This window comes from Nannospalax galili, unplaced genomic scaffold (assembly GCF_000622305.1).
Source record: "Nannospalax galili isolate Female #2095 unplaced genomic scaffold, S.galili_v1.0 scaffold406, whole genome shotgun sequence".
NCBI lineage: Eukaryota > Metazoa > Chordata > Mammalia > Rodentia > Spalacidae > Nannospalax > Nannospalax galili.
In genome coordinates this window covers 4,982,450-5,003,374 of record NW_008357033.1, presented here as the reverse complement: position 1 = coordinate 5,003,374, position 20,925 = coordinate 4,982,450, and the positions used below count along the sequence as shown (strand labels likewise).

Below are 20,925 nucleotides of genomic sequence, written 5' to 3'. Positions count from 1 at the left end.
CAACTAAGGAAAAAATGTTAACAGAACCTTCAAGAACTGTGGGATTATAAACCATGTTCCTGTCACTGAACTTCTGGAAGAGGACAAAGAGTCTAGAACTGAAAAGTATTCAAAGAAATAATGGCTGAAAATGTCCCCAAATTGAGACACATACACACACACACACACACACACACACACACATACACACACACACCTCTCTAAAGATTCAAGAAGCTCAGTAAATCCCAAACAGTATAAACTCAAAGCATTCTGTTCTAAGGCAACAAATAAACTTCTGATAAGTGAAAATAAAATTTAGAAAACCTTCAAGGCACCAAACTTATAGAGCCACAAAGTACTACTATCTGGCATATTAAAAAATAGTCTCAGGCTGGGCGTGGTGGCACACACCTTTAATCCCAGCACTCGGGAGGCAGAGCAGGCGGATCTCTGTGAGTTCGAGGCCAGCCTGGTCTACATAGTGAGCTCCAGGACAGCCAGGACTACAGGGAGACCCTGTCTCAAAAAGACCAAAAAAAAAAATAGTCTCAAAACTCAACAGTTAAGAAAAATAAATCAGGGCTGACGAGTTGGCTCAATAGGGAACAGACACTTGCCACAAAACTTGATGACCCGAGTTCAGTCCTCACATGGTAGGAAGAGAGAACCAACTCCCACAAGTGGTCCTCTGAGCTGCCCATGACCTCCACACATATGTGATGGTGCATGTGCACAGGCATACATATACACACAAAATAAATAAATGTAAATTTTAAAAGCAAGTCAATTAGAAAGTGAAGGAAGAGCATGAAGAGATCCTCCAGAGACAATGTCCAGACAGCAAAGAACATGTGGGAAAGTGCTGAGTGTGGCTAGCCATTAGGGAAATGCAGATTAGACCCACAGCTCAATAGCAGCACAAGAATGGCTTGGAATGGCTGACGTGGACAATAACGGCAGCATGCCTTGGGAGGATGCAGAAAGACTGAACCAATCAGACCTCAACTCAGGAGGGTGACACAGGACCAGTACTCAGAAAAAGGATTTAGCCATTTCCTTAAAAACTGTGCTACTGTCCTCTGATCCAGAAATTTCACTTTGGGACATTAAACACAACTAAATGGAAACTCAGGTTGAAAACACACACACAAATAATTTCTACGTGGTTGTTTAAAGCAACATGATTCATAATAGTTTCCTGAGTGGACTAATAACCTGGATGTCTTTTAATCAGTAAATGGTTAAACTGTGGTGTGTCCATGCATGGAGGACCACTGAACAATAAAAAAAAAAAAAAAACTAGATCACAGGGCTGGGAGAAGACTCAGTGGTAAGAGTGCTTCTTACACCAGAATGAGGAACTGAGTTCAAATTCCTAGCACCCACATATAAAGCTGAGCATGGCCAGATGCACACCTGTAACCCCAGGACTGTGGAGGGTGGAGACAACTCTGGAGCTACCAGCCTAGCTCCAGGTTCAGTGAGAGACCCTGTCTCAAAGAAATAAGGTAGAAAATGATAGACCAGAGTATCCAGCATCTTTCTCTGGCCTCAGTATGGATGCACACAAAACATACATACACACAATACAAATACATGAATAAAATAAAATCTAAATCAATCTCCAGAGAATTATCCTATCTTTTGAAAAAAGCTGACTCACAGAAGTTTACATATTGTCTGGTTCTGTTTCTCTCACATCACTGAAGAACAGTGCTCTACAGCCAGAGTACAGGATGAGGGTGGGGAGAGAATGGGGTGACTGTAAGAGGGTAGCCGAGGAGGCCTTGTGGTGTAGGACAGTTTTGTACTCCGGTGGTGATAACTTGAAGTCACATTCAAACGCACAAACACATATACAACTGCTGAAATTGGAGTAAACTTTAAGCACTGTCTAGTTTCACTTGCCTGATTTTGATGGTCCATATAATTATACAAGATGTTGAGTTTGGGTGTGGGCAAGGGAAGGGACACAGGACCTCCCTGTATATTTCTTTGCAGCTTCCTCTAAAGTGATACTACCCTTAAAATGACAGATAAATGGATAGATAGATGATGGTTAGATCAATGGCTAGACAGATGCATGGACTGATCATTATATGAGTGGGTGGACTGATGGACGGATGGATGGATGGATGGATGATGCATGCTTGAATAAATGGATGGACAGATGGATAGATGGACAGACAGATGGGTGGTTGAATAGATGAGTGGATAGACGGTTAGGTGGGCAGATATGGATGGATGGATGGATGGATGGATGGATGGATGGATGGAGGGATGGATAGATGATGGATGAATAGATGGATGGAATGATAAAGGAGCCTGACAGAAAGACATATAGTATCCAGTTAACTTCTTCACCTGCCTGTTGAGCCCCTCTAGGAGCCAAAGGATTTGTGCAAATTCTAATTTCCTCTCACAAAACTCCTCAGAAGCGGTCATTCTCTGTCTTCCAGATGGGGAACAAAAGCTGAGAAAATTAAGCCACTTTCCAGGAAAGCGCCTCTGTCTCTCTAGAGCACATACTGTGGACATTCTACCTCATAGGCCACACCAGATGAGCTTAAGACTTTGGAGGCACATGGCTCACCAGGAAACCTCAAGGAGAAGGCAGAGTCTGGTTCTGGGTGTCTAGATCAACCAAGCAGGGAAGGACTCCCTGTTTCTCCGTTTCCATCCCCACCCATCACTGGCCCTAACCTGTGCCAGTACCCAAGGAACACTACATACCACTGTTCCCTTCCTGCTTCTTCCTGACCGGAGTCATCATCAGGTCACCCAACCCTAACCATGGATATCTCTCCCCTTTTCCAGAGCTGAACCTCATCCACCCAGTCCCCAGAGTCAGCAAGACATGGGTCCCATTTCACAGTCCCTGATACCTCTGATGTGACCAGAAGAAATGGAGGGGTGAGTTGAAGACTGGGGTCTTGGGGAAGATGAAGTGAGAGAAGAAAGCTGATGCTTGTGTGCATGCTGTGTGCACCCACACAGGTAGGGGGTGCTAATGGAAGGGCCACTGGACATGAATGAAGTGCGTTGGAAAGCAGCTACCTTATGCTGCCACCTGATGGGGGCACATGTATCAATGTTGTAACATTGGACTGGTTTATGTAAATTCCCAGAATCCCTTTGACTTTGAACAGGGAGTGTTGTATAGAATACAGAGCAGCATTGTGCCAGTCACTTGGTGGACAAGTCTCATCGTGGTCTGTCCCTGCCCTCCCTGGCATTGGGGATCCATGCAGATGTACCCAACCTCTGCTCTAAGAGGACAGATGGCTACCCCATGAGAGGCCAGCAGCCCAGTCATTCTGGCCCCTCTTCCACCAATTGGGCGACATGAAGCCTCAGAGGTGGGGCTCAGACAGGCTGCTGTGACCAAGAGATGAGTGAAGAAAGGGTTGACCAGCTGGATGGCAGCAGCATGCTTGGAGGCTGGACTAGGGTCTGGGTTCAAATCAGTTCTGCAACTGAGGCTGCCTCTCTGGGTCTCAGCTCCCTCATCTGGAACATGGGGGCAGCAGTGGCATCTTGTAATAGTCAAGCAAAGGTGTTCCATGTAAAGTGCTGGGCAAAATGGCTGGGATGCAGCAGGTGCTCAGTTAACACTTGAATGAGTGGTTGTACCAGGTGCTTGATCTATGCTTGTTAGGGAGACAGCCCTCTCTGAGGGTTGGGATGCCTCTGGCATTGATGTAGTTCCTCAAGAGTCCTCTGAGAGTGGCCGTGCTTCTGCAGACCTTTCTCTGGGCCTCTGTTTTTGCTTTAGTGTGTCCATGTTGCTCTCTGATAATATATAAAGCTTTGGGGTCCGTGCACTGAGCACCCCATCTTCCTGTGGCAGAGCTGCAGCTGGTACTGTTCATGCTCTGGCCTCAGACCCTACTTCCTCTCCTTAAGATCCTCCAAGCTCCAGGTCAGTCACCATACCTGAACCTCCCATCGAGGCTGTTCTTAGGGCAGGAAGCCACTTGAAGATTCCCACTATTCAATGGTTCCCCTTGCCTGGCCTGAGGGCTGCGAAGAACTCTAGATGGGGTGAGAACAGAACAGACACATGCAGCCACTGAGTCCCTCTCCCCTGCCCTCAGCATCACTCAGACCTCTCACCCTCCTGAAGTTTGCTTTCTCACCCAAGTGCTTGGGGACTAACCAGATTGTTTCCAAACACTTTCATAATTGCTCACATTTCTTGAATATCAAGCAGCTGATAAGTCAGAACAGACACACGGGTGTCTAAACCCAGCAGCTTCAGGCAGGCGTGGATGAGGAAAGAGGTCATGGAGAACCATCCTTGGAGGGAGAAGGTGACATGGCCCTGAGGTGGGTCACAAGACTTCCCATGCCGTGGTTGGTGACCACATGGTGGCGTTTCGGCAGGCTCGCCTTCTCTCATGTAAAGAACACTTGAAGTCAGGGCTTGGCCATCTGTCCATTCGTTTGCTATTTTTATTGAGCATTTTCTATGTGTAGTCAACCACAGAATCTGCCCTGGATATTCTCAAGAATGAAATTTACAGGATCCTGTCCTCTTAGTTCTGGCACTGTAGTGAACAGTGGGAAAATGAGTGCAGAAGATGATTTCTGAACACGAGAAGCTCTTTGAAGAAAGCAAACCGGGGTAACAAGCTAAGAAGTAGCAAGTGGTTAGAAGAGGGGACATCTAAGCGGAGGCCCCAATGGTAGGAACAGACCAGGAGAGCGTTAGGACATTAGGGCAGATGCACAGGAGCAGGTGGCGCTGGGAGAAGAGGAACTTGGAGGGTGGAGCGATGTGACTGGGAAGACTGTGCAAGCCCAAGGTGAGAGTGCCCCATGGACAGTCAGGCAGAGCCAACGGGTTCCTGGGAAGAGCCTGAGTTGTAACCTGCACACAGTGGTGAAGCTTTTGGGGTCTGGAGACTGCTTGCTGGGAGAATCAGGGGCAGGGGTTTATGAGAAGGGCTGAATCACAGCTCTGGGTCTTAGGTCCCAGGGCTGGGCAAGGAGAATCCAAGAGTGCACAGAAGGAACTACCTGGCCCTTTTGAGACCTTCCAGCCCCCAAAATATGTCTATCCAAAGTGACTCCACCTTAGGGGCCATTCAAGATGGCCTTAATTTTCTCCCTGGCAGCTGTAGCAGCCTGGGTCTAGTAGTCAGTAGAAACCATTGTCCCACCAATGTCACTGATAGCACCTAGACATTACTAAGCGCATCTGTCATCCAGGTACTATTGTATGCCCCAATCCTCACCAGCAGCCTAGGACATTCAGAAGTTTGTTTTATCCCCATTTCACAGAAGAGGACACAGACTAGTTAAGTTAAATGTCCAGAGTCACTCAACTAGGAAGGAGCAAAACTGGCCTCTCAGTCTAGTACCTGTGCAGCCCTCCATCCAGGGTGGCTGGATGAGCTCATGTTAATAACAGCAACAGCTACACAAATATCCATAGTACACATTGCATTTGCTCCTGCTTCGAGCCAGGCCATAGTCTAAGTATTTTCAAAATACTCACCATTTAGTCGTGACAATGACCCTATGAGGTAGGTGGGGCCAGCCATGACTCTGATTTTATAAAAGACACAATTGAAACAGTGTTAAATCACGCAGCCGGGCATGGTGGCGCATGCCTTTAATCCCAGTACTTGGGAGGCAGAGGCAGGTGGATCTCTGTGAGTTCAAAGCCAACCTGGTCTACATAGTGAATTCCAGGACAGCTGGGGCTACGGGGAGACCCTGTCTCAAAAAGACCAAAAAAAAATCACATAGCCAAGGTAGGATTTGAACCCAGGCAGTCAGGCTTGAGTCCAGGTTTGGAGCAGAGTTAGGAACCAGCAATCTGACCTGTCTGTGTGTACAAGTCTGAGGCAAGGCCTTCACCAATCTAAGTTAGCCTTCTGCAGTGTCCTGGCCCAGGACTGGCCTGGGCCCTTAGGATCTGGTTCTGGAAGGGTCCAGAACCCCCAGGAGCCCTGGAAGCTGGGAGAGGCTGATCTGTTCTTTCCAGAGCCTCCTCACTCCTCAGGGCCAGAGTAGAGGAGCCTCCTGGAGGCAGACCCTCTTCAACTCCAGAGAACCTGCACTGGAGCAGACTGAGGAGCCCAGTGTCTCCTCCATAATGGAGCCACCAACCCCACCTCAGCCAAGAGGAGCATACACAGAGAAAGAGTGCAAATCATCTGAGCCCGTACAGGAACACTACAGCAAAATGTCCTTCAAGTTATCAGAGGCATCTCCTTCCATGTGAAAAAGTTGATCTGCAAGGCTAGAGAGATGATACAGTGGTGAAGAGCACTGGCTGCTCTTCCAGAGGTCTGGGGTTTGGTTCCCAGCACCCACATGGCAGCTCACAGCCATCTGTAACTCCAGTTCCAGGGGATTTGACACCCTCTTCTGGCTTCTGTAGGCACTGTACACACAAGGTGTACTTACATCCATGCAGGCAAAACACTCATAAAATAAATGTAAATAAATTATTTTCTTAAAGTTCATCTGGCAAAACTTCCATATCCAAGCAATGTATTCTTAGGCAGAGGATATAGAACCATTCCTTTAAATGTGATACACAAAAATGAGGCATAAAGGTAGGAAGAAAATCGAAGAATACATGCAATAAGTCAAAAATAAACCCCAATAGCGAGTAGTCAGACCCAGATTTAAATACATATTAGCCAGGTGTGGTGGCACACACCTGTAATCCAGGCACTGAGGAGGCTGAGACAGGAGGACTGTGAGTTTGAGGTCAGCCTAGGCTACACTCATACATATAAAATAAAAATAAATAAATAAATTTAAAGCAACTTGTTGCTGCTTAAAATATCAATAGTGTGTTTTCCCTCAGTATCTGTAGGGGACCAGCGGATGCTCCAGACCCTTTCATAACATGGCATGGTGTCTGCTTATAGCCTAAGTACAACTTCCAGTACACTTTAGTTGTTTCTCTCTGAGTTACAAAGCCCAAGGCAGAATCCGTACTACTAATAGCTGCTGTGTTGTTTAGGGAATAAAAAGGAAAAAGCCTGTACCTCTTCGGTAGAGGTGTGATTTAAAACAAAATGCTGGGGGTAGCAAGATGGCTCAGTGGGTAAAATGCTTGCCACACAAACTTGGTGACCTGAGTTCAATCCCCAGAACCCACATGGTGGAAGGACAGAACTGACTCCACTAAGTTGTTCTCTGAGTTACACACACACACACACACACACACACACACACACACACAGGCTGTGGCACATGTGCCCCACCCTCACATCACATACACATTTACACACATTGATAATAATAAATTTTTTAAAAATTTGTCTTTTTGAGACAGGGTCTCCCTGTAGCCCCAGCTGTCCTGGAACTCACTATGTAGAGCAGGCTGGCCTTGAACTCACTATGTAGAGCAGGCTGGCCTCCAACTCACAAAGATCCACCTGCCTCTGCCTCCCAAGTGCTGAGATTAAAGGCGTGCGCCACCACGCCCGGCTATTTTTATTTTTTAAAGATATATTTTTATTTATGTGTATACGTGTGTGTCTATGTATGGGTATGGGTATATTCCTGTGAGTACAGGTACCCACAGAGGCCAAAGAAAGTATTGACTCCCCTGGAACTGGAGTTATAGGCAGTTGGGAGTCACCCAATGTGGGTGCTGGGAACCAAATTCGGGTCTTTTGCAAAACACTATGTGCTCTTAATCCCTGAGGCAACTCTCCAGCCCCTATTTATTTTTTAATAAGGTTTGTTTGTTGTTTGTTTGTTTGTTTGTTGTTTGTTTGAAGCAGGGTCTCACTATGCAGCCCCTGGCTGGTCTGGAACTCACTATGTAGATCAGGCAGGCCTCGAATTCAGAGATCCACCTACCTCTGCCTCCTATGTACTAGGACTGAAGATATGTACCACCACACCCAGCTAAAACATTTTTAAATACTTTCAAGCCTCGGTTAAATCCATGAATGTGGAACCCAGGGATGCAGGCACTGGCTCTAGGTCCCATGATCCATGGGGTCACGATCCTTGAGAAGAAGCTTTGTAAACAGAGAAGACTTGCCCAAACAAAGGCTTGGAGAGCACTTGAGGATTCTTACACAGCTTATCCATGGAGTGAACTTGAGTATTTCCTGAAATCCTGTTTTCCTCAGGGAACCTCTCGCCAGCCACACCGCCTAAGAGTCCAAATTACAGGGGACAGACAGAGCCCAGAGGTTGCACGAACATCCCGAAGCCCTGGGAACAGTGTGTGAATTCTGGGAGCCATCCCATGCCATGCCAGCTTGGTGAGGTGTCCCCAGTGTACACCTCCCGCCTCTACCAAGTGCACATCCTGCCTATACCATTCTGGGCCCATCATTCCCTCTCTTCTGTCTCAGTTACATTTTCTTTAGAAGAAGAGTAAGAAGCTTCTGTCTGAGGATGTTGGGGAATTAAATGGGAGAAAAATATATGATGTGTCCACTCTAGGGACTACTCAGTGGCCCCAAATGGGAACGGTTGTTGATTTGAGTTTCAAGAAGTCCTTCTTGGGGACTGTGTCCATCTCTTGACTCTGTAGTTTGCTGTCTGTAATTAGTTTTCTAGGGTTGCTGTGACACAGAGCCACAAACCGAGTGGCTTATAGTCTAGAAGCAAGAGCTCAATGCATCTGCAGGTCACTCCCTCTGCTACCATGGGGCTGATCCATCCCAGGCCTCCCTCTTGGCTCCTGGCCACTTGCTAACTTGTCTCTAGTCTTCCTTGGCATGTTGATATGTCTCCATCCCTGACCATCACCTCTTCTTCCCACTGTCCAACCGTCCCCATCCTATGGGGACACCAAGTCCCATCAGGACCACCTCGTGGCCTCATTTTAACTCCATTAGCTCTGTTAAGACTTTCCAAACAAGGCCACATCACAGGTCCTGAGGATTAGGATTCCAACATGTATTTTAAGGATACAATTCAATCCCTAATTCCACCACAGTTCTGTGCAGTTGATCTTTAGTTGGCCATGGATTCATGCATAATCTTGGGATTCTCAAAAAGATTCAAAAATAATTTTATGTCATTTTCTAAAATGACAATGTTCCTCACAAAATCGCTGCTCCCAGGAACCGTCCTGCTAGCTCGTAGCCTCATTGGGTCCCTCTGAGTTCATGGCCTCTGAGTTCCCGGAGTCACTGTCTCCCATGAAGAGTGAGAGGATTTGAGGCTGCTCTTTGCCAGAACAACTGGCTTCTGGACTTCAGGGCAGTATGGCAAGCCAGGGGCTCAGGCTGGGGGCAGTCATGGGTAGGAATGTGGGTAGTGCAGCCAGTGTGCAGCCACCTGATGCTGAACAGGTAGGTGCTGAGCCACTGGGGCCTTTCCCAGTGTAGTCTTCACAGGATGAGGGAGTCACTTCCTGTCTTGGTCCCCTGATAGGGCCATACCCTTCCCAGGTGCTCTAAGAGCCTGAGACTCTACCTGCTCTTGGTTTGCACCTATACTGAGCATCCCCACAGGCACCCTGAACCCACCACTCAGTTGGGCTGGAATGGGTGGTAGACCCTATCTCCTTGTCAATTCTCTACTCTCTTCTGCTCTCAGGGGTCTGGGAAGGTAAAAGTAACTACCCAGACCCTAATACTAAGGTTCCCCCCTGTGCTCCAACTGAACACTAGCTGACAGTATTCCTATCTGATGTCAGCACTGGCAGTCGTCACTCACCCTGTAAACAGGTCAGGATGCATCAGATCAGCCGTGAGCACACCAGGGCACTAAATTCAAATCAAACCCCCAAAGTCCTGGTTAATCTTGTCACTTCCCCAGCCCCAGTTTCTCTGTGGTCTATTAGCTGATTCCTATCTGCCAAATGAGAGGTGACTATAAAGGGCTTTGAGTGGGACTTGGCATCCCATAGGCACTCTCTTCTCTCTGGGCCTTTGTTTCCTCACTGACAACAAGGAAGGTGATGCAGATGGTTTCAGCCATCTGTGAGTGGCTCTTGGGTGTAGTCTCCAGGGAGCCCAGTGTCTAGCTGGCACAGAGGACCACCCACAGATTCTTTAGCAGGGCTGAACTGACTGAGCTTGAGTGTGACAGGGGGTACCTGCTCTGTTCTCTGAGCACATGGGTGAGCAGAAATTAATACATAAAGCTGTTTCTCATGAGTACAGAGTCCAGGTCTTGTCTTGTAACCCTTGTATGAGATACAGTAGGTTTGATACTCACTGAGGAAAGGGAGTATGGCGAAGGATTAAGTTATGAGACTGCGACACCATAGTTTACTACTAGAAGCCCTATGCAGAGTGGTGCATCTAGAGCTTGAGTCCAGAGAGGCAGTAAATGTGGTAGAGATGCAGTGCTTAAGCTAAAAGCACTAAGTCAGGGCACTGTGTGAGAACAGGTTACACACACCCCAGCTCTGCAGAGCCTCGCATTGCCACTGGGGGGCGCCATTGCCCACACTCCCTGGAGCTGTGACCTCTACCCACAAAGTAGTCATAATACAGTCTAGGTTTCAACCATATTTTAAAAAGTGAAGAACTGAGAAGCAGAAGAGAGCAAGAGAAAAAAAAATCATCAGGGGTAAGGTCCCTATACCTGAAAAGCTTAAAACAACATTCCATCAGTGGAGAGGTGGGGAGTGGAGGGGGTGGTACAGCAGCCGGGTAGCTAGCTCCTCACGTGGAAAGGGCTGTTTCCTCTGGCTTCTGGAAAAGGGACAAGTTCCTCCCAGGAAAACAATGAATGTTTTCTTCCTAAACCAGAGTAATCAGGCACGTTCTAAGGGAACAGACAAGGAGTGTCTGGGCCAAGAGACGGGTGGCTGCCAGGCTCTGTTACCTTTTTTCCTCTAAGCCCAGAGAAGCTTCCTGGAGGAGGCATAGCCTGGCTGTTTGGCCAGGTCCCCCTCATGGGCTGACCTCTACAAGCCCCTTGAAGACACATGGCCATTCATCAGAAGCCTCCTCGGGCTGGGCAGCTGCAGGCCTCCAGGCCAGCCTCCCTCCCATTCCCAGGGCAGCTCTTCACCGGCCAGTGGTACAGGGAGTCCTCACAAGAAAAGAACTTCCAGGTAGCTGGCCCGCAGCCTGCTGCCGATAGGATCGGGGCCCGGGGAGGAAGCCCAGAGCACCAGCCACATCCACCACCCACATTGCTTTTGGCAGAGTCCCCTGTTTTGTCAGGACATGGAGAAGGCCAGTCCCAAGCCCCTGGTGCCCAGCCATGCTCCCCGCCCCTTGCCAGCCTGGCTTCCCCCTCCTTGCTGGTCTCCAGACCAGAAAGAGAGGCAGCCAAGCCAGCTGAACACCGGAGTCACTGCTTGGCCTGCTGGGGCCTCCTCTCATGGAGTTGCTGCCACAGGCTGAAGACGTGTACAGATGCTGCAGGTGCTGACACCAAGAGGTCAGAGTTTGTGTTGGAGGCCTGGAACTTAGAAGGGACCCCGGCAGGGCAGGATTCATCACCATCCCAGACTGAGGTAGGAGAAGCTGGTCCCCCAGGGAGCCTGGGTCACCAGGGAAGGTGCTTGGCCTGATGGAAACGCCCAGTATTAAGGGACAGAACTGAGAGCTGGAAGGTTTGGGCCCTAGGCTGGAGGGATGGAAGGAGGAAAGGAGACCTGTGTGTCACTTGGGAAACATATCAGTTCTCTGTGCCTCAGTTTCCCACCCTGTAAGTTGGAGAAGAGGAAGAACTATGGATGCATAAGTAATACATACAGCCATTGTGAGTCTCAAGTGAGACAAGAGGTGTGGCTCCTCAGCACAAGTGTGTGCAGCACTTGTGTTCCCACTGTGCATGCGGCCCCACCCACAGGGGCAGTGAATCCTAGTTGGGACATGCTACAGGCTTCCTGCACCTTTCCCAGGCAGAGGAGGCCTAGGGGGTGTCTGACACTCTATTCAGGCACAATGGGGTTTGAATCTCAGACAAGTTCCCAGCCTCCTGCCTAATCTTTCTCCCTTGTGAACTGGAGAGCGATCGATGTGTCCATAACTGTCTCCAGGGCTCATGGGAGTATTCTGTGCGCATAAAGGGCTGATCTGCACCTTGTATGTCATTTGAACGCTACTATCACTGCCACCATTGCATTTGTGACTGCTGGCCCTTGTAACTGTTATTAGGAAAAGGAGTCTGAGCACTTGGTGTTACCCATGCAAGCTGTCAGGGTGAACCCCTAGAAACACATCCCTCACTGACTTTGTTTCTGGGCTTCAGTCTAGAGGTGCCATGCTGAGGAAGCTAGCACTCCCTCGAAAAAGGCTGGGCCTGCAGACCTGTCCCCACAGCACCCAAGAGGTCTGTATCCTGTCCCCACATATTGTGTCCAGGGACTCTTAGCTAGGGAAAGAGGTGTGGGTTGAGCTATAGGGGGGTGCCTGATACCACAGGCCATCTTGTACCCCAAGGAGTTCCTTAAGAAGGGAAAACTGGAGCCCTAACTTCCATTAACATACCCCTGGGTTTGGCAGCTCTGGGGTCTGCCTCTGGGTCTCTGGTTCTGCTCATAGGTAGGACCTATCTTGACAAGCTTTTCTCTGACTCTCCCATACCTGGCCTTGCCTGGCAGACAGGGACACATAAAAGACAAGAGAGGGCAAGAAGGGCTGGATTTGCTTTAAAGAGAGAGGACTTACACTCCTGTCTGGTAACACACATGTAACAGGAGAACTGTCTCCATGGCTGAATACCCCCAGGCAGTCTGCTAAGAATCCTCCATACATATCTCAGTTCACCTCCACCTCATCTGGTCAGGTAGAAGGTACTGTGATACCCATTTTACAGATGTGTAACTTAGAGGAGACCTGTCTATCTGCAGCAGGGAGCCCTCAGGCACCCAGAGGTGATAGAGAATGATTTTAGGGGTCAGATAGTGGTGATAGGAACTGTGGCAAACTAGAAATCCAGTCATCTAGCTCTTCAAAGGTGTGACATGTTAAGTGAATAAACATGTTAATCACACCCTGTTGATTCTTGATCACTGCCCTTGAAACTTGCCTGGGAGTCAGCCTGTTTCTGGTAACCTGGTGCATGCCTTCTGAAGTACCCAAATTTAATTTTGTTTTGTTTTGTTTTTTTGAAACAGGGTCTCCCTGTAGCCCCAGCTGGCCTGGAACTCACTTTGTAAACCAGGCTGGCTTCAATCTCATAGAGATCCTCCTGCTTCTGCCTCCCTAGTGCTGGGATTAAAGGCATGTGCCACCATGCCCAGATCCAAATTTAGTTTTCTAAAACATTCACACAACTGTCACAGCCACAGAAAACCTAAGTGGGGGTGGGGGAGATACAGTGCCGCAGGGATCTCAGAGCAGAGAGGGGTGTGGTTAGTAGGCAAACAAAGAAAACTTAGATTAAGTGTAGATTCTTGTGGATAATCGTGTATGGACATCAGTGTGTTGTGAGACCTAATGCCACACTACTATTAGACATTGATTATAGCAGAATTAGATATGAGGTGGACAGAAACTCCACTCTGTCTTCCTTTGGGCAAATCTAACACTGTTCTACAACACAAAGTGTATTTAAAAATATACCATGCAGGAGCTAGACAGATGGCTGTGAGGTTGAGAGTGCTTGCTCTTCTTTAAGAGGACCCAAGTTTCACTCTCAGCACCTACATCAGGCAGCTCATAATTCCCTGTAACTTCAGCTCTAAGGGATCTGACACCCTTTTCTAGCCTCCGCAGGCACCTGCACTCATGTACATATACCCACATACAGACACACAATTTAAAAATACATATACACACATATATGTGAGTATATACATATATGTGTGTATATATACATATATTCATATATATATATATATTCATGAACCTGAACGTGGCCCTGGGACTTCCAAATGTGGCATTGGGTCTGCTAGTTTGCATCATCTGGTGATGTAATTGCCTCTTTTTACAGGGAAACTGAGGCACAGACACAGTGAACCCTTGCTCAGGGCTTCATGGTAGCTCTGTTGCCAAGCCAGGCCAGAAAGCCAGTCTTTGCTGTGTCTGTAAAAGGTACAGGGAGCTGGGGTCTCCCAATCCACCTGCTGTGGTCACCCTGAAGGAAGCTTCCAGGTGCCACAATATCCCTCTGCCTCAGCCCTCCGGAGTCTTCAAAGCTATGGCTTAGAAACCAGTTTCCTCACTGACCCCAGCCCCATAGGTAGTGTTTGTAGAGCTGGGTGTCACCTTCCACTTCAGCTAGGCTCCATGTAGCTGCGACTAGGAGCCATCATAGGTGTCTATCTGTGTCACCTGAGTCTAGCATAGGGTGGCCAGTAAGGCTCACCCTAGAGTGATGGGTGGGTAAGAGATGAAATGGACAGCAAGGTGGGAGGTTGGGGATACACAGGTGCTCCAGGGTGCCAAGAACACAGACTCTGAAGCCAAGGGATTCTGGTGCTCTAGATACATGACCTTGGACAAATCACTCACACCGTCCTGTGCCTCAGTTTCCCCACTTTTTGATGAGAGCAATGGTAGTACTTGTACCTTCCTTGCTTGATGAGAAGACAGAGTTGATGGCCAGATGAGGGAGGGAAATACAAGGCTGAAGAGGGAAGGAGGGAAATGGAGGTGGAGATTTCATGTTTGTAAAGAGGTAGAAACTTGGGCAGGACTATAAGAACACCCACCAACCCCCTAAAAAGGGGACAGGGACAGCTTTTTGGTGGGACACAGCTTCAGGAAGCAGCTGCTGGTATCTATATCCTAGTACCTCCACTTCCCAATCATGTGATCCTAGGAGGTGAGTTAGCCTGTCTGTGCCTCAGTATACCCATAAACCTCATGTGACACTCAGGGCACTGACCTCATAAGGGTCCTAGAATCCCATGGTTGATTGGCAGGTATGAGGCACTGAGCGCTCTCTACCTGGTGCTTCTAGAATAAGCCCTGGCTGGAGTCTTTGCTGTGCACATGGAAAGGGTACACACTAGAAGCACCCTCCTCTTTTGAAGGGGTAAATCAGGAGAAATAGGGATCCAGACAGTGTCATCCCACCCACATCCAGATGAGATGCTGCTCTCCCAGAAGCACATCTAGAGGGGGACCCAGGTCATCAGAGGTCCATCTCTGTGGCCTCCTCCACCTCCAGCAGTTCTCAGTGGGCAACCTTGATAAAATCCTAAGAAAAGCCAGAAACCCAGATTCCTAAGCACAGTCCTCCAATTTTTCAACATTGGCGTTTAATTCAATTTTATTTTAAGCTCTGAGCAAAACAAACAAATTTATTTTAAGCTGGCTGCTCTCACAAATGGCCTGTTCGCAGTTGCTACTCCAGTCTGGATCTGCCAATTCACTTTCTTTCATTTTATCCCATGGCTGAGAGAAAAGGAAACTGAGGCCCAAAGAGAAATGCTCATTCCCTATTGAGTCTTATGGTCTAGTGGGGCCACTGGGAAATCTCCTTGCCCTCCTGCACCATCGCAGAGCCCCCTGTGACCAAGTCACTTTCAAGCCAGTGGGGGAGGGGCAGTGGCAATGGAATTTTCCCCTTGGCCCAGCATTCTTCCAAGAGTGTCTTTTAAGTCCAGTGCCACTTTACCGCATGCCATGTGCATTAGGAGTGTGACGGGGTGGAGAGCAAGTACACCCACCCCCTCTAGACTCCTAGCAGAGATTACAGAACATCACCCCATATCTGACACAGCAGGCTGGGAGTCAGGATTCCCTGACTCTTACCACATGCCAACCAGCAAGGGCAACCAACGTGGCCTGCCAGGTTCAGAGGTGACAGACACAACCAGGGAGGTAGGAGGAAGAAGGGAGACATGAAAGAGGTTTGGGAGGTTAATTGACAGCTGGATCCTAGGCTGTCTCCTTCATTTACTTCTTCATTTCATTGAAAAACTGTCATTTGATTCCCAATTAACCCATCGATGCCTCTGTTTTCCCATCTGTGAAATGTGTAGTGAGAGTGTCCTTGCCTTGGGATGAGGATAATATAACAACATAGGCAGGGGACCGGACTATGGAACTCACTCCCTGTAGTTATCGGCAGCAGCCACTGCACCAGCCCTCATTTAAGACTCTCCGTGCCTTTTTTTCCTCTCTCTTTGTACATGTTTGTTCTCTTCACTTTGAAAAGTTCAGTTTATCTTCCATCTGGGGCATACCTCTCATGTGACAGGTCCTGTTCTGGACCTTCCCACCTCTCCTCACCCTCAGAGCAAACCTGGGAAGCCAGTAGCAGCATCTTGGAAAATAAAGAGATAGTGAGTCTTGGGGGGATGGGATGCATCAGAGGACACCCCAGGGGTGACTCTAACCTTGCTCTCTCCGAGCCTCCAATTTCCTCTTGCGGAAAGGGAGGCTGGGGACTCTGTAATCCTTCAGTGGTCAGTGTCAACTCCAGGCCTTCCCAGACCCGCTCCTATTTGGGGTTCAGTGCATTTCAGCAAGTAAGGGCAGCGGATCAAAGTTATTTCCAGTCTTTTTCTTGGCCAGTTTCCAGAATGTACCTCCTCCTGCTGGCTAACCAGAGTAACACACAGAGCAAGGGCCTTGCAGCACAATGACCAGGAGGGACATTTGTGGAGGTGACAGTCATAGGTGACAGGATCTCAGAGAAGATCTCAGGCTGGAGATTAATAGAGATGTGGGATAAATTCCAGGTCTTTTGTGTCCTAACTGAGTGACCTTGAGCCACCTATGTGACCTCTCTGATCCTCGGAGAGAGGACTGTTGCAAAAAGAGGGATAAGCAGATGGGAAATGAAGCATGGGCATGCACAGCTATGTGAAAACAAGCAGTAGAGGCTGGGGATCTAGGCCAGCAGGGGGCAGTGGCAGGGTAGAAGTCTACAAGGGGCAGGTCAGCTGAGGAAGCCTGGGAGAAAGGACCGTTCTGGACCCATGCCTAGAGCTTACATGGCTCAGGACCCAGCAGAAGGTCTGCATCTGGGAGGCCTGGCTCACAGTGGCCATGCGGCCTGCAATCACCAAGCTGAATGGAGCCTTTGCTTTCCCTGTTGTGCCCACCCCTCTAACCCTCCTCATCTTTTACCCCCAGGCCTGCCACTCTCCTTAGTGAAGTATGGAAGAATACGGGCTCTGCTACCAGATAGACCTGGGTTTATATCTAGCCAGGTTGTTCTGCTCAAAGTGTCTCAGACAGTTCTCCTCCCCTCTTTCTGCCCCTCTGTTTCCTCTTCTGCAAATGACCTGACCGTGACTCCCATTGGGGATACAGAAGGGAGAGGTGATTGATGCATGGTCTCTGACATATAGCAGGGGTTCCAAAAGAGACAGCATTTGCTAGTGGGTGAGCCTTGAAAGCTGGTCACACACTGTGACTATGCACTCAAGGACTGATTCTCCTAAGCTGACCATCCAGTTGTCTTTAGATCTCTGACAGGGTGCCAGCACCCATGGGGGATGGTCTCTAAAGAGAGACGTTTACTCTGGGGCCCCATTTCGGCACCCAGACACTGCCCATTAGTTCCCCCTTTCCATACTGAATCAACCAACCTCATTACAAGCAGGGAGGAACCATCCCAAACCACAGCTCCTTCCACCTGGGATCTGCCTTGCAGGCTCAGCCTGGTTAGGGTCTCAGGAAAGTCCTTGGCCAGTGTCTAGCTAATGTCAATCTCTCCAAATGCAGCTCAGACCTTGTTCTGAGAGCTTCCTCCTCCAGACTAGGAACAGAGCCCTTCCTTGTATAAGCTTGGCATCATGGGGCATGTCTTCAGCCTTGCACAAGGGCCTCCAAGGCTTTATCTGTCATGACAGAGCCTAAGTGTTACTATACTGTGTCACCTGTGGAAGCCACATACACAGCTCTAATGTGAAACGAAACACAAAGGCCCTGCTAAGAATCTGTTGCTTCCCCAACTCTGTCTTGTCCTCTGCTGGGGGACTCACTTCTCCCCAACAGCCAGGTTCTCCAGCCTCCATGGCCTGACCAAACAGGGGTCTGATCTGGAATCCAGCTTGTACCCTCCCTTGCTACCCGCTCCAGCACTGGCTCCACCACCCGGGCCTCTCCCTCTGGGCCCCTGAGCTAATTACAGCCTTCTCTAAATCATCACAAGAAAAAACTAATTAAATCAGGGTCGCCCGTCAATTTCCTGGCTAAGGACACGCAGCTCGCAGCCTGACACCTCTTTGCATTCAGGAATCCTGAAAGTGGCTGGCTTGGAGCTTCTGAAATTGAAGTCAGGGTTTTTCTCTCAAGGCTGAGTTGGAAAGGACAGAAAGACAGGATGACGTTCTAGCTGCCCTGTGCACTGCTCTTGTGCACTGTGTCAGGTATGGAATATGGTGAGGGGCCCCACATGCAGTACTGAGGACTGGATCTGTGCAGCCAAGGGAAGAGTATGAGGAAGGGAAGAGGGTGACAAAGGTCAGGTAGGATGTCCTCACATTCTATTGCCATGAGGTGAGCATAGATCCCCATTCAATACCAGCCCTCCACTAGAGTGCTCTGGGCTAATGGCTCGACCCAAAACCGTTGCAGGAAAAGGCATATTGGATATTTTCCTCCTTTGAGATTGAAGGGTGAGAGCAAGCAGATTTGATGATGCTTGAATGAGGCAAGGGACTGAGGTCCCCTGCATCCACCCCTCGTCCCTCATCTCCATATGGCTAGGTACTCTGCCCTCTGTGGGCCTCAGCATCCCCCTGTGTAAAGGGGGGTGCTTTGTGTGCCCCAGCTGTGACTCACACCCCATCACTACTCTGTTCCCACATTAACCATGTCCCTGAGAACTTCATTGAGAGGACCGGCCATTGCACTAGCTGTGCCTGTGGCTCATGGGTGGCCACCATCATGCGTTCCCACCCTGGCCACACTATCACAGACAGTAAGACAATGTGCACATGCTCCTATAGGAGGAACCGACAGCCCACTCTGGCTGAGGAGCTTCTCTGTCTGCCAAAGTCAACCCAGGACCTGAATTTAGACTCTGGAGTTGGGTTCAAATCCCATCTGGCTGTATGACCTCAGGCAAGCTGCTTATTAACCTTTCTGTGCCTTGGTTTCTTCCTTTGCCTTGTGGATATAATAACCACCATACAAGTTTCCGGGGACCCTTGCAAGAAACAGATGATGTGTCAAGTTCTTAGAGCTGGACCCCATGCATAGTTGGTGATCTGTAAATGTCAGTCATTCTAATTTGAGAATCAGGGTGCCGTGACACACCCTCCCAGTCCAGCCTGGTAGTGGTGGCTTCCATTTTACAGATGAACTTCAAGGAAGGGGAGCCACTTGTCTCTGGTCACACAGTGACATCCATGCTCCACTCCTGTCCCCAAAGAGGAGGGTCTGATACACCTGTGAGAATCAGTTCAGGGCGGGGAGATGTGGAAAGAGGCTTGGCTGGGTACAATTGTGCATACCTGTAATTCCAGCACTTGGAAGACAGAAGCAGAAGGAGCATGAATTCAAGGCCAGTCTGAGCTCCATCACAAGACGAGAGAGAGAGAGAGAGAGAGAGAGAGAGAGAGAGAGAGAGAGAGAGAGAGAGAGAGAGTCCTAAGCAGGGCTGGGCCTCCCTCTGAGGCACAAGTGGCATGGGGAGGTGCTATAAATACAAGAGGCGAGGGGCTTTCTAACTAGGCCAAGAATGTGTGTTAGTCATTGAGGTCAGGACGCCCTGGTGGCGCTTGACTGGAAAAGACTTAGAGGGAACTTCTGTCCCTGCATGTGGAGGTGGCCAAGACCTGAGACTGGGGAGGAGGGCTGTGCCAGGGTGACCCCAGGTACATTTGTCCTCAGGAGCATCCTCTACTCCCCTTTGTCATGAGCCAGCTGACCCTCCAGGAGAGCCTACTGTCCCTTCTGACCTCTGAGAAATTCCTCCACAGCCTAGATCAGCCCCAGAGAATTCATTATCCTTCTAGGGTTACAACTGAGGCTCCCAAGGAACAGAGAGGAACCCGCCCCCGTTCCAACTGTGAACAATGCACCTATCCTGTTTGAATAATGGTGTGTTTGCTATACTGGTCAGAGGAAAGACAGATGTCAAAGCCAGTCCTGATTCTGAGGCAAAGATGGCTGGGATCTGGAAGGGGCTCTGAGACCCCCAAGGCTGCTGAAGCCACAGTGCTCAAATCCCTCATAGAAAATAGTTGCTTCCATGTGGGACCTCCCCACACCCTAACCATGCTTCAAATTGGCTCCGGACGATTGTAACACCTAAGCTGTCCAAGTGCTGGGTAAATAGTTGGTAGACTGTATTGTTTGGGGAATCATGACAAGAAAAGCTATCTGTACATTCAATACAAAGGCATGTTTTAAATGTGGGTGAGGGGGTTATTCATGGAGGTCAGCTGTCAATCACTGGTGTTGTTCCTCAGGAGCCATCCATCTTGTTTTGGGGGAGAAGGTCACTTCCTAGCCTGGAGCTCACTAGTTCAGCTAGGCTGGCTGGCCAGCAAGGCCCAGGGATTCCCATGTCTTCACCTCCCCAGTGCTAGTGTTTCAAGAGTATGCCACCACACCTGGCTTTTTATGTGGGTTCTGGGGATTGAACTCAAGTCCTCATGTTTGCAAGGCAAGCACTCTTCCCACTGAGCAAAGCATCCCCAGCCCAGATGCATTTTTGTAGATATTTATTTCCAGTCACAGCTGAATCTGCGGTGTGGGGACCCATGGATACAGAGGGCCAACTGCATTTGGTTTTGATAGGGGAATTGTTTCAAAGACAAATGTTAAATCACATACTGTTAGTCATATATCTGTCTTCACACAATCACCTTATGAAGTAACAGGGTTTTTTTGGCTCATAGTTTTAGATGTTTCAACCCACAATTGATTGGCCATTTGCTTTGGACCTGTAGTGAGGCCATACATTACAATGAGAGCCTGTAGCTGAGCAAAACCTTCATCAAAGGCTGCCAGTCATCCAAAAAAGTGAGCCAAGGACCTCCCATCAGCCCCTGCCATCTATGTGGTCTGCTACCACCCAGTAGTGACACCCTAGGGACCAAGCCTTTACACAGGGGCCTATGAAGAATTCTATGGCAAAGCAGGTGTCACTGCTGACAACTGGGGCTCTGCCTGCCTTGCT

At 49.0% G+C, this 20,925-nt stretch overlaps 1 protein-coding gene across 2 annotated transcripts in view; it reads left to right on the top strand.

Moving 5' to 3' along the window:
• Nucleotides 1-20,925, top strand: part of Atp2b2 (ATPase plasma membrane Ca2+ transporting 2) — a 361,587-nt gene that overhangs the window by 135,629 nt on the left and 205,033 nt on the right. Inside the window, exon 3 of one of the 2 annotated variants that reach the window (XM_008854881.3) lies at nucleotides 2,800-2,895. The exons of the other annotated variant lie outside the window; for it this stretch is intronic. The gene's annotated coding sequence lies outside the window, so the exon portion shown is untranslated. The remainder of the gene's footprint in view (nucleotides 1-2,799; nucleotides 2,896-20,925) is intronic. 2 annotated transcript variants of the gene reach the window in all.